Raw genomic sequence first — 14,060 nt, 5'->3', positions numbered from 1 at the left:
TATGGTTCATACCTCCCCATTACGCTTGAGGGGGCGTGTTAGCGAGAAATCTGATGACCGAATCAAGCTTGACAATCAAACTGAGCAAATCAAGCCATCCATTGATGACCGACAATCAAGTTGATCTGCAATCAAACACTCTCCCGCAAGTCAAGGATATTTGCCTTACATGCAGCAAGCTGGCACTATCATAGTTATTGCAATTGTCATACTTTAGGCTTACACGTGTATATAAGACAATCCATATACATGTAATTGTGCGTTGAGAAATACAAATCATTTTTTGAATTTTTACCCATGAGGACATGGCAAGGACTTCATATCAAACATGTTTTTCTTAATGTACGAATGTAAGGGAAGCACTTTGAGCCAACCTAATGCTCTCAAACTGTCTCTCGACATATTTTTTTCTTAGGTGAGTTTTGGATAGTGAGATGAGATGAGATGAGATGAGATGGTTTTAGATGAAAGTTGAAAATTAAATAAAATATTATTATAATATTTTTTTAATATTATTATTGTTTTGAGATTTGAAAAAGTTGAATTGTTTATTGTATTTTATGTGAGAATTTGTGAAAATTATAATGATAAGATGAGATGAGTTGAGATGGTTTTAGTATTCAAACTGCATATGATCTCAAATTATTTAAAATACCTATATTGGTTGTGATGTGTGTAGTGGCTCCAGTGTCTGTTGTCCAATCTGTATCAAAAGTGCCATTGTTCAAGGAAAGTGCAGTGAAGGCTTAAAGAATATCATCAACTTGATAAGAGTGGTTAAACAGATTCCAGCAGTGAAGGGCATCATGTTCATGCTTGTTACAGATTTGAAAAGAGGCATTCTTATTTCAATCCTTGGAGTTATTAGTTTCAGTAGACTGATGGTTGGAAGGAGGGTTACGTGAAGATCGATTAGATTGAGGAAACCCTTTGCCTCTGGAGTAGAACTGATCTGATTGGCCACTTCTGTTGGAGTTGTTTGGTTGTGACTTATTTATGTTTTCTTCAGATATTTTTCTCAATTTTCAATTTATTATAATTTGCAAAATTTAGTGGAAGTTATAATTCCGTAATTTGAATTTAAAGAAAACATAAATAAGTCACAATGCAAAGGAGTTGATGATATTGTAATATGGTGGCATTATGTGCCAGAAGTTATTAAGCAAGTAAGATTGCTTGATGCTTGATTTGTATTAACGTTTTTATTAATTGATTTTTTTTTTTTAAATAAACTCTTCGTCCATTTTTTATCAAATCCATTAACGACAAATAAGGGTACTACCTGCACTCCAGACGACGGGTGGTCCTTTCCTGTATCGGATTCGCCCCTTAGAATATGATCCCGCAACACGTGAATGGGATCTCCCATCTAGGTTCCAGGCCCATTACCTGTTTTTAGGCCCATATATGGCCTACAAATAGATTCTAGACTATTTTTGAGCCCAAATACCATTCTAAATTGCCTAAGTTAATAACCAAATTGGAAAATAATATTATACATATTACAAGAAAGGGACCAAAACTTGTTCAAGTAAAAAACATAAAATTTTAAATTCTAACTAGTAAGTTAGTAACTTCTAAGTTGTAACTAATAATTCTAAGCTATTATAAATTAATATAAAATTGTTACAAATTAATTTAAAATATTACAAATTGTCAAATAATTTGAATGAATAACAATATTTTAAAAAAATAACAGAATGTAGTAACATGAGATTATTTGACATTGACTTTGAAATTGGAATTTGGCGGCTGTGGACAAGTGGAACTGTGAGATTATCAAAACTGAAGAAAAAATAAGAAAAAAAAATTAGAATTACAAACAATATATAGATATGTAAAAAATTTAAAGATTAAAACTATAAATACAAACCAAAATGAGATCATAAGCTTGTGGTTATATGCATTTCTATCAAGATTAGATTATTGAAAACTTGGGATTAGGATTAGGCAAATGAGAGGATAAAAGCTGAAAAAATAAAGAAAAAAATCAGAAATATAAACATTTTGTAGAGATGTAAAATGGTTAAAAACTTATAAAAAAAACAAATCAAAATGAGATAAAGATAAGATTATTGGAATTAGGATTGGACATGTGACAAAGTTCCTAATAATCATTAGTGCGACGTGGCAATAGATCAAAATGAGACACATGACACATAAATGTCACGCCCGCCATTTCATAAAAAAAGAAACAAATAAATAAAAGTATGACATAATTTGAGAAATGTTAATTTTTAAAAAATGATAAAAATAAAAAAAATTAAGAAAAATGCATTAAACATAAAATATTACTAAATTGAAAAATATTTCTTTTTGTCAACTAATTCAAAAAAAATTATTTAACTATTTAAAAAGAAACAAAATTAAAACCAAAATAAAAACAATATTAAAAACAAATATTAATTAATTCTACAAAATTAGTTACACGTTTTATTAACGATACAAATATTTAAAAAAAAATGAAACTTAAACTTTGCAACTAACCCATAAAAAAAAAAACGAAAAAAAAATAAAAAGAAATATGAGAAAAAATAATTAAAATTAAAAATAAAAAGCGAATAAATACAAAAAAAAAAAAATTATTTAATGATATCACTTGTTTAACCTTTTACTTTTTTTCCTTTCTATTTTTTATTTGGGTAAATTTCAAATTTTAAGTTTCATTTCTAAATATTTGTAACCTTTTTTATGAAATTCGTAAATTATTGTGTTGAATTAATTAATAAAATGTTTTTTAATAATATTTTTTAATTATATTTGGAATTTTAATATTCAAATAATGTTTTTCGAATTAGTTAAGTTTTTTAAAAATAGTTTAGCTTTTTTATAAAATTGATATTTTCTTTAAATATTTCTCTTGATTTTAAATTTGTTATTATTTGGAAAATAATTTTTAGATTTGAAAATTATCTTATATTTTTAATGTTTTTTAATAATGTGACTCACAATATGACATTTAAATGTTATGCTTAGATTTTGATTGGTTACCACATGGCAAACTTGCGGCTAGTGAAAATTCAACTCTCATATTTGAATTATAAATTAAAATTTTAGATTTGTCGAGGTCTCCTAGCTTTCGCTGAGGAGTTTTTTTTCTTGCTCTGGCAAGGTGGTCTTCTAACGTCTGTCAAGAAGGTCTTTGGTTTGAGCCCATCATGATTTGTCTTGCATGCAAACATGTCGGGAGAGATAATAGCAAAGTGGGGCAACCTTAAACTCACAGAGGAGGAACAACATGAGGTACTGGCAGTCAATCATGGTGAAGAAAAGGCCATGAAGCGTGGAGAACTATGCATGGTTGGCTTGTTAATATCATACAAGGCAGTGAACAAGGAAGCCTTTAAATCAACAATGCCGAGTATCTGGAAGCCAAAAGGATGGGTGCAATTTCTTGAGGTTGGTATCAATTTATTTTTACTTGAATTCTAGAATAAAATTGATTTGTTGAGAGTTCAAAGAGGAAGGCCATGGTCTTTTGATAGGAATCTCTTTTGCCTGAATAAGTTTAATCGTCTTTTATCCCCGAAAGATCTATCCTTCACTAGAGAGACTTTTTGGATTCAACTCCATAACCTACCATTCTGTGGGATGATGAGAATTATTGGTATTCAGGTGGGTAACAAGATAAGAGTAGTACTTGATGTTGATGTAGATGAGGATGAGGTTGGTTGGGGTCCCTATCTTAGAATCAAAGTAGATATCGGCATTACTCTTCCTTTTATGAGGGGTACCTTACTGATTTTCCAAGGAAGCCAATATTGGATCTCCTTTAAGTATGAAAGGTTTACCAAACTTTTATTTTCGTTGTGGAGTCATTAAGCATGGTGAGGCAAGGTGTTTAAAGGCTGCTTCCAATATGGTGCCTGGCTTCGAGCACCAATAACAAAGAATTCTAGTGTTGGTGTAAGGGAGGACATGAAAGTGAAGAAGATGCATAGGGCCTCAAACTCTGCAGAGTCGAATAAAGAAGATGATGACTTGGAAGCTGATCAATTTAGAGTTGGAAAGTCTTCATCTAGTGCTGATAAAGGGGCTGAATTTTTGGAACCTTCCTTGGAAAAGGAAGCAAATAAGGAAACTATGTTCTTTCCTAATGAAGAATTTGTGGCTAGTCAAATTTTTTATAAGGAAACCGTTGTTAAAAATATGGAGCAATTTCAGGAGGTTAATCTTGGCAAGAATCTTTTTAGTTCTATGCAGTCTCAAGGGGAATCTTTTCCCTTAGTCAATGCCTCCCCGAATGGTCATGATGTAGAGGATGTCTATGTTGAGGCCATTAATGGTAGTGCTGATATGTGTGACAAGATTCAGTTGCTCATCTTTCAGAGGAAGGTTGCGAAGATGCAAGCAAACTATTATGAAGTGGAAATCCTTCTTCTTGAGAAATAAACAAAATTCTGTTAAGAGGAAAATAAAGGCTATTGCTAACTTGCAAGAATCTGGAACAGGAGAGAATTACTGGCCTATTCAAGATTTATAAAAGGAAGTGGAGCTTTACCTTGAAGAGGAAGAACTAAAGTGGAAACAGAGGGCCAAACAGACTTGGTTGCATCAAGGGGACATGAATACTTAGTATTACCACAAGTATGCTAACCAAAGAAAGTCTAGTAACTCCACAAAGGCAGTGGAGGATAGTCATGACCATCATGTAACTGATCCAATCTTGATAGGAGAGACTTTTACAGGTTACTTCTCTGACCTATTCTCCTCTACTAATCTATCTGATTTCTCTAGTTGTGCTTCTGGTCTAACAACTCATGTGACAGTAGAAACGAATTCAAAGTTGTTGAGTGAATTTACAGGAATGAAAGTTAAGGATGCAGTGTTTCAAATGACCCCCTAGCTCACTTGACCCAGATGGATTTCTTGCTCATTGCTATCAAGAAAATTGGTCTATTATTGGTGATGAGGTGTGTCTGTTTGTATAGAAAGTTCTGCAACATGGTTGGTCTTTGCAAGACATAAATGACACTTTCATCACTCTGATACCAAAGGTTAAGCAGCCTAAGAAGGTAATTGATGTCAGACCTATTAGTTTGTGTAATATGCTATACAAGATTGTGTCCAAAGTTCTTGCTAATAGGCTTAAAAGAATCCTGCCTGAGATCATATCACCAAACCAAAGTGCATTTTTGCCTGGGCAACTAATCACTGATAACATCCTAGCAGCTTATAAAGCTCTTCACTCTATGAACACCAGAATCCATGGAAAGTTAAGCTTCATGGCACTCAAACTTGACATGAGCAAGGCCTATGATCGTGTGAAATGAAATTTTCTTGAAGAAGTCGTGCCTAGGCTGAGATTTAATAAAAGATGGATCTCATTTATGATGAGCTGCATTAAATTAGTCTCTTATTCCATACTGATCAATGGATAATCATATGCTTCTTTCATCCCCTCCAGAGGACTTAGACAAGGAGACCCCCTTTTTTCCTTATTTATTCTATGCTTAGAAGCCTTGACCTCTCTATTGAATCATGCAGAAGACATGGGAAGCATTTCAGGTGTACCAATTGGAAAAAACAACCTTTTCATCAATCACTTTATATTTGATAGTCTACTATTTTGTAAGGCAAATTCTCTTGAATGGAGTCATGTTCTTCATTTGCTGGAAATTTATAAAAAAGCATCCGGACAAATGCTTAACAAAGAGAAAACTTCTTTATTTTTTAGTAGAAACAATCCAGTTGATGTCAAAAGTAATATGTTGTAGATTGCTGGTGCAAGTCCTCGGGGTCTGAAAAATATTTGGGACTTCCAACTGTCATTGGTAGATAAAGCTGCTGCATTTCACTCTCTTTTGGACAAGATTTGGAACAGAATTAGAAATGGGAACACTAAAGTATTGTTAGTAGTAGGTAAAGAGATTCTCATGAAAGCTGTCCTCCAAATCATTCCTACTTACACTATGGGAATTTTCTTGCTTCCTGACTCCATTGCGTAGAAGTTGAATAGAATGCTGAAGAAATTTTGGTGGAGCTATAATGATGACCACTTAAAGATTCAATGGGTGAACTGGAAATAGTTGGGTGGTTCAAAAGAGTATGGTGGCTTAGGCTTTAGGGACTTTAAGAGTTCTAATTTAGCTATGCTTTCAAAACAAAGCTGGAAAATTCTCAATCATCCTGACTCCTTACCTGCAAGATTTTTTAAAGTTAAATATTTTCCTCAGGATGATTTCTTGAAGGCAAGGTTAGGATCAAGACCATCTTACGTGTGGAGAAGTATTATGGCAGGGAAAAAGTTATTGGAAGATGGCTTATACTGAATAATTGGAAATGGAAAGAAGGTGAGGATCTAGAAAGACAGGTGGCTGCCAACCCCTTATAGTCATAACATTAAATCTTCCAATTTAGCTTTTAGAAAGGAGGCAAAAGTTGCAGTACTAATTGATTCTAATTTAAAATGGTGGAATGAACAGCTATTGAACCAGGTTTTCACACCTCAAGAAGTTCATCAGATCCTTAAAATCTCCATCAGTTCAGGAGGCAGAGATGATAAACTGGTTGGATTCTATTCTAACAATAGACAATTTACTGTTAAGAGTGCATACCGTTTTAATAGGGAGCTAGTCACCAAGTTTAATGCAAGTACTTTATCATCCCCAATACTGTCAAAATGTTTATTTGGAAAGCAGGTAGAGATGCCATTCCCACCTATTCTAATCTCTGCAAAAGGAAGATTATGAAATATGACAAATGCCCTTTTTGCAATTCTTTTATAGAAACAGTGGAGCATGTCTTATGGAATTGTGTGGCTTCACAAGATGTATGGAGTATAGGGTGTAAAAAAGTCCAGAAAAATGTCTTTTCAAACCTCTATAGTTTTGCAAAAATCTGGAGTGAGCTAGTTTAAAAGCTGAACAAGGAGGAATTAGATATGGAATATATGATCACAAGACTCATTTGGTTGAGGAAGTCATTTCTTCATTGCAAGGAGTTTTATTGTAACGCCCCAAACCCAGTTGGCCTGGAGAATTACTACATGTCACTTAAGAACATGTTTTCCAACACAACTAAAATAAAACTCCAAAACTTTATTAGCAAAACTCAATCTCAAGTACTCTAAATAACCACATTGAAACTCTACAAAGTTATTACTGCAGCAAAATAAGCTAAGGAGTCCAAAATCTCCCGGTAGTCATAACATAACAAACCAAACTAATAACTTCAAAAGTCTTACTAAACCCAAGCCCAAGATATAAATAAATCTAAAAGACATAAGACATCAGAATTCCTTCTTCTAACATCCTCTCTCAGCTTAATCATGCTCACCAATCTAAACCAGGCCCTCAGTTGGACTCTCCACATCATCTGAAAAATATTATGAAGATAGGGGGTGAGTTATCAATAACTCAGTAAGCAGAAATCATATGCTAGCGTGTAAACATGAGCATTTACAAAGTAGAGCATGCAGAACAAAATATTTTCCAGAGTTATCATGCAGAACAGAACATATTTTCAAAAATAACAGAGCGATGGTTTTAAGACAAGTAAAACTCATAGTGCTTTGGCATAACATAAACTGAGTATCATCATCAGATCAAAACAGAGCATCAAACAGAGTAGAGACCATGTTTCACCCCCGTGGTAGGGTTGTGCTAACCCCGGTGGCCAAACCAGGCAGAGACAGAGGTGAAATCTTTCCTTTATTCTTCTCGGAGCCCCGAGTGTGCACACAGGAAAGACCACAATAAAGCCACTTTGTTTCCAAAGTGGGTGCACTCAGAGACAGAGAAGTTGGTACCAACCCAAACAGAGTAGAGCATAACAGAGCAGAGCAGAGCAAAGCAGAGACAGGTTCAGATACGAAAATCAGTACACCATGCCAAAGGTTTTCAGATGTTATATCAAAATAATACAGAGTACCAAAACAGAATCAGACAGTTTACACACACTGAACACAAAAGCCAGAATATCTTTTCAAATAAATGCACAACTTTTCATATTCTCAATATCGCTCATTTTTCAGATTTCAGAAATCACATGACAGAATTTAGCTCATGTCTACACAATGCATGTCAGAACATATTTTTTTTCTCTTTTTCGTACAGATTTCATGAGTATGCAAATAAACGACCGAGGTTGGTTTTTGTTTTTTCCCAAGTTCTCATTTCACCACAAAAAATATGCAAAATTTTCAGAAAATCAACCTCAGTCTCAAATAATTCGTGTAAGGCCTAGCATAGAAACCCCACTTACCTGACTCCTGCAGCGCATTATCTATGACTTGAATACGGTCTCTATCCGTCTCGTCACCTATTCATAAAAATAATCTAAACTAAATATTAAAGTCCAACAACACAAAATTGGTCTTAGACAACTTAATACCCAATTTCTAGACCATAATTCAGTAAGTTTAATCAAACTCAATCAGCCAAATAATAATCCGGACAGCCCACACTTCGACCCAAAATATTCTATACCAATCTCAATATTGTCCAATACAAGCATCAAAACCAATGTCAACTCAAATTCCAATAACTCACACTTATTCCTACAGTTCGCAGTCCCAAACAATTACTAACAATTTAATCAGGACGACACTACACACTACTCTCTCTCCGTTCACAACTCCACAACAGGAAAAAAATATCTCAACACTTCTAGATGTTAAAAGGCCCCAACAAACCCTTCTAAACATTTTCAATACATCAAACCAATAATCCAAAAAATATATCATCACTTCCTAAAAATCATCAATATTCACCATGACCAACGTCAAACTCAAAATACCAATATTTAAACCTGAAACAGCTAACAAATTTCATAGCATAAACCAATCTCACACAAACAACTCCATCATTCAATCTAACTGATCCCCTTACTCCTCGGACTCAGTCCGGCACCACCAATAAATTAACAGTAAATATGAATTAGAGCATAAATACATTTAAATCTCAAAATTTCTTTGGAAAAAATACTTACAATGCTATAATATAATTTTTGAGAGATCACGGAGGTGCTAAAAGCGGCAACGCAGCAACAAAATAGTGCCAAAAGCACTGTAGCCGTGGGTCTCAAGAACCCACTTTTGAACGGGTGTAATCGAAGACCCGAGATTGATAGAGTAGGGCTTAGGGATGTCGGTGAAGCTAGTGGTGGTGGTGGTGGTTGGCCGTGGGTGGCGGCGCAAAAGGCGGTTGAAGTGCAAAAATACCCAAAATGGAAATGTTGATGGTGGGGCTTCATCGGTGACAGATTGGAGGTGGGGTTGGGTCCATTGGGTTGCTAGAAGGTCGAGGATGATGTGGTGAGAAGATGGTGGCCGGGGGTGGCGTGACGACGGCGCAGCGGCGCAAGGAGTGCCGCGGCTTGGTGATGTGCGTGGGAGCTAACGGCGGCGTGGTTAGGGCTGAGATTACAGGGGGGTGTCGCGCACGGCAGCGCGAGGTGGCGGGGCTGGGTGGAAGAAGAAACGGACGGAGAGAGAGAGGGGGAGAGTCGTGCGGCGCGCAGGAGAGGAGAGGAGAAAAAGAAAAGAAAAAGAAGGAGAAGAAAAAAAAAGAAGAAAAAGAAAAGAGGAAAGAGAAAATATAGGGAAAGAAATGAAGTCCAATCCTCATATCTTGGGTCACAAAAACGAACTAATGGAAACGATTTTAACACAGCAAGTAAAATAAAATAATTCAAACGCAGTGATTAAAATGAAAATAAATAATTAAACCCCACAACAAGTTAATTTAATTTGAGAAGAAATTTAAACGCATAAAAAATAATTAATTTAGAGAAAGCACTTCAAAAATAATTTTCGTAAACTAAAAATCATAAAAATAACACAACTAAAAATCCAAGAATTTTAAAACAAGAGAATAAATTTTAAATTAATAACAAATAATCTTTCAATTAAAAAAAAATACACTAAAATACGGGGTGTTACATCCTTCCCCCCTTAAAAAAAATTTCGTCCTCAAAATTTGTAAGGTCAAACATGACCCTAAAGCAGGAATAGAAGATACAACCCAAAACACGCTCGAAAGGATCATACCATCAGTAACTCCCAACAAGCATGAGTAATGTTCTCTCAAGTCTGTCTCCATAGGCAATTCCATCATACTCGTATTAGTCCCCCAGTGGCACAACACGTCCAGTATTCCTAGGGTGACTATTCTATCCAAAATCTCATCTTTTCACAAGAGCCTTAATGCAACATCCAAGGAATCCCAATGATTATTATTATTTTCGCAACATGATCTGCGCTAACCTCAATCGACTCCTATGTTAAAACTCACAAACCTTCATTGTATTCTACAAGTTGGTAACCTAATAGCCACTTCCAAAGTTAACCATCAATAAACATTTTGGTAGAAGAAAATTCTTGATCTCTCAAAACCATGAAATATTACACACTTTCCTCAAAATCACCAAGAATTCCTTTCTGAATCTACACCAACTATTACCCTTAAATCTGACATGGATCCTAAAACCTGCCACTAAAACCTTGAACTAATAATAATCATTATCTAAACTAGACCAACACCTTCAATTCTCAAAGAAATAATCCCCTTGAAAATCCCAATATCAATAACTCAACTTCGATCAACCCCATTAATGGTCACAGATTAATCAGTCTCCAAAATAAATCAGCTAACACACCAAGCCTGCAGAATAAAAAAATTTCAATCTCATTATAAATCAGTCCTTCAAATTGCAATTCTAGAACCTTAAATTATACAAGAATCAATTTCCGAAATCTGTAAGATCGATGAACTTATATCCAATAATAAAACAATCGACTCCCGAAGCTTTCAAAATCTAAAACATTAAATAATAACAATCATTTCCTAAAGTCTGTAAAACCTTAAACTTTTGGTGAAATTTCGGTAAATCTATCCTTAAAGTTTGTTGAACTTACAATCTTCTATTCTAAAGCCTCGTGTCATATATCCATGAAATCGAAAATCTCAAATATTATACTCCCCAAAAAGATCACCCAGACCATGCCGTTCCTTTCAAACCTTGATATTATAAAAGCACACCAAAAAGTTCAAGTTTACTTTGCTAAATATAACAATAGCGTTCTCAGTCGTACCATCTTCCTGCCATAACTTAATCCTTAACCCGCTTTTCAGGTTTGAACGAAACGAACAAAATAAAATAAACTTAATAAATAAAATAACATAATTTCAATTCAAATAAAATAAAATCAAACAAAACCAAATAAATTCAATTTAAATAAAAACAATAATTTCCAATTAAACCTTTAAACTCTTCTGGTACTGCACACATGATTTTACCCATTCTTAGCCATATCTTTAACCAACTCGTATAGTCATTCCTATCATCTCATATTGTAAACCCAACATCGCTCTAAACTCCAGTACATCTTTAAAATCTAAACCTTAAATCTTAAAAAAAATTTATCTCCTATAGTCCACAAACTAATTTTGTCGGATCTAAAATCCCTAAATCTCAAAATCTCAAAACTCAATCATAAAGTCTGCAAAATTTAAAACCTTAAATATTCGCAAAATCAGCTCTTATTGTATACAAATCTACACCTCAAATCTGAAGTTTCTCTCTAAACCGACAGATATCCAAAACTCAAATATTTTTAGTCAGCAGAACCTCAAACCTATCTTTTGGTCAAACTTAGGTCAACTTCAAAAGTTAAACCTTAGATTATTTCCAAGTCATCTCCTGCATCCTAAAGAATAAGCTTACCGGATCTAAAACTTGATATGTTATAAAAATCATTTCTTAGAATTTACAAAATCTAAATCCTCAAATCCCATCAAAATCAATCATAGGTTTTTAGAATCCCAAACTTAATTATCCACAAAATAATCCTTAAATTCCTCAAGTTCCTACACTAAAATCTTGACATCCTATGAACCCACAGAAATCTAAACCTCCAAGGTTTATAGTACGCAGAATTCAAACCTGGCTCTGATACCAGTTGGCCTGGAGAATTACTACCTGTCACTTAAGAACATGTTTTCCAACACAACTAGAATAAAACTCCAAAACTTTATTAGCAAAACTCAATCTCAAGTATTCTAAATAACCACATTGAAACTCTACAAAGTTATTACTGCAGCAAAATAAGCTAAGGAGTCCAAAATCTCCTAGTAGTCATAACAAACTAAACAATAACTTCAAAAGTCTTACTAAACCCAAGCCCAAGATATAAATAAATCTAAAAGACATAAGACATCAGAATTCCTTCTTCTAACATCCTCTCTCAGCCTAATCATGCTCACCAATCTAAACCAAGTCCTCAGTTGGACTCTCCACATCATCTGAAAAATATTATGAAGATAAGGGGTGAGTTATCAACAACTCAGTAAGCAGAAATCATATGCTAGCGTGTAAACATGAGCATTTACAAAGTAGAGCATGCAGAACAAAATATTTTCTAGAGTTATCATGCAGAACATAATATATTTTCAAAAGTAAGAGAGCGATGGTTTTAAGACAAGTGAAACTCATAGTGCTTTGGCATAACATAAACTGAGTATCATCATCAGATCAAAACAGAGCATCAAACAGAGTAGAGACCATGTTTCACCCCCGTGATAGGGTTGTGCTAATCCCGGTGGCTAAACCAGGCAGAGACAGAGGTGAAATCTTTTCTTTATTCTTCTCGGAGCCCCGAGTGTGCACACAGAAAAGACCACAATAAAACCACTTTGTTTCCAAAGTGGGTGCATTCAGAGACAGAGAAGTTGGTACTAACCCAAACAGAGCAGAGCATAACAGAGCAGAGCAGAGCAAAGCAGAGACAGGGTCAGATACGAAAATCAGTACACCATGCCAAAGGTTTTCAAATGTTATATCAAAATAATACAGAGTATCAAAATAGAATCAGACAGTTTACACACACTGAACACAAAAGCCAGAATATATTTTCAAATAAATGCACAACTTTTCATATTCTCAATATCGCTCATTTTTCAGATTTCAGAAATCACATGACAGAATTTAGCTCATGTCTACACAATGTATGTCAAAACATATTTTTTTTCTCTTTTTCGTACAGATTTAATGAGTATGCAAATAAACGACCGAGGTTGGTTTTTATTTTTTCCCAAGTTCTCATTTCACCACAAAAAATATGCAAAATTTTTAGAAAATCAACCTCAGTCCCAAATAATTCGTGTAAGGCCTAGCGTAGGAACCCCGCTTACCTGACTCCTGCAGCGCATTATCTATGACTTGAATACGGTTTCTATCCATCTCGTCACCTATTCATAAAAATAATATAAACTAAAAATTAAAGTCCAACAACACAAAATTGGTCTTAGACAACTTAATACCCAATTTCTAGACCATAATTCAGTAAGTTTAATCAAACTCAATCAGCCAAATAATAATCCGGACAGCCCACACTTCGACCCAAAATATTCTATACCAATCTCAATATTGTCCAATACAAGCATCAAAACCAATGTCAACTCAAATTCCAATAACTCACACTTATTCTTACAGTTTGCAGTCCCAAACAATTACTAACAATTTAATCAGGACGACACTACACACTACTCTCTCTCCGTTCACAACTCCACAACAGGAAAAAAATATCTCAACACTTCTAGATGTTAAAAGGCCCCAACAAACCCTTCTAAACATTTCCAATACATCAAACCAATAATCCAAAAAATATATCATCACTTCTTAAAAATCATCAATATTCACCATGACTAACGTCAAACTCAAAACACCAATATTTAAACCTGAAACAGCTAACAAATTTCATAGCATAAACCAATCTCACACAAACAACTCCATCATCCAATCTAACCGATCCCTTTACTCCTCGAACTCAGTCCGGCACCACCAATAAATTAATAGTAAATATGAATTAGAGCATAAATACATTTAAATCTCAAAAGTTCTTTAGGACAAATACTTACAATGCTATAATATAATTTTTGAGAGATCACGGAGGTGCTAGAAGCGGTAACGCAGCAACAAAACAGTGCCAAAAGCACTGTGGCCGTGGGTTTCAAGAACCCACTTTTGAACGGGTGTAAACGAAAACCCGAGATTGATAGAGTAGGGCTTAGGGATGTCGGTGAAGCTAGTGGTGGTGGTGGTTGGCCGTGGGTGGCGGC

This window comes from Juglans microcarpa x Juglans regia, chromosome 6S, assembly GCF_004785595.1.
Source record: "Juglans microcarpa x Juglans regia isolate MS1-56 chromosome 6S, Jm3101_v1.0, whole genome shotgun sequence".
Taxonomy (NCBI): Eukaryota; Viridiplantae; Streptophyta; class Magnoliopsida; order Fagales; family Juglandaceae; genus Juglans; species Juglans microcarpa x Juglans regia.
This window is presented reverse-complemented; position numbering follows the sequence as displayed.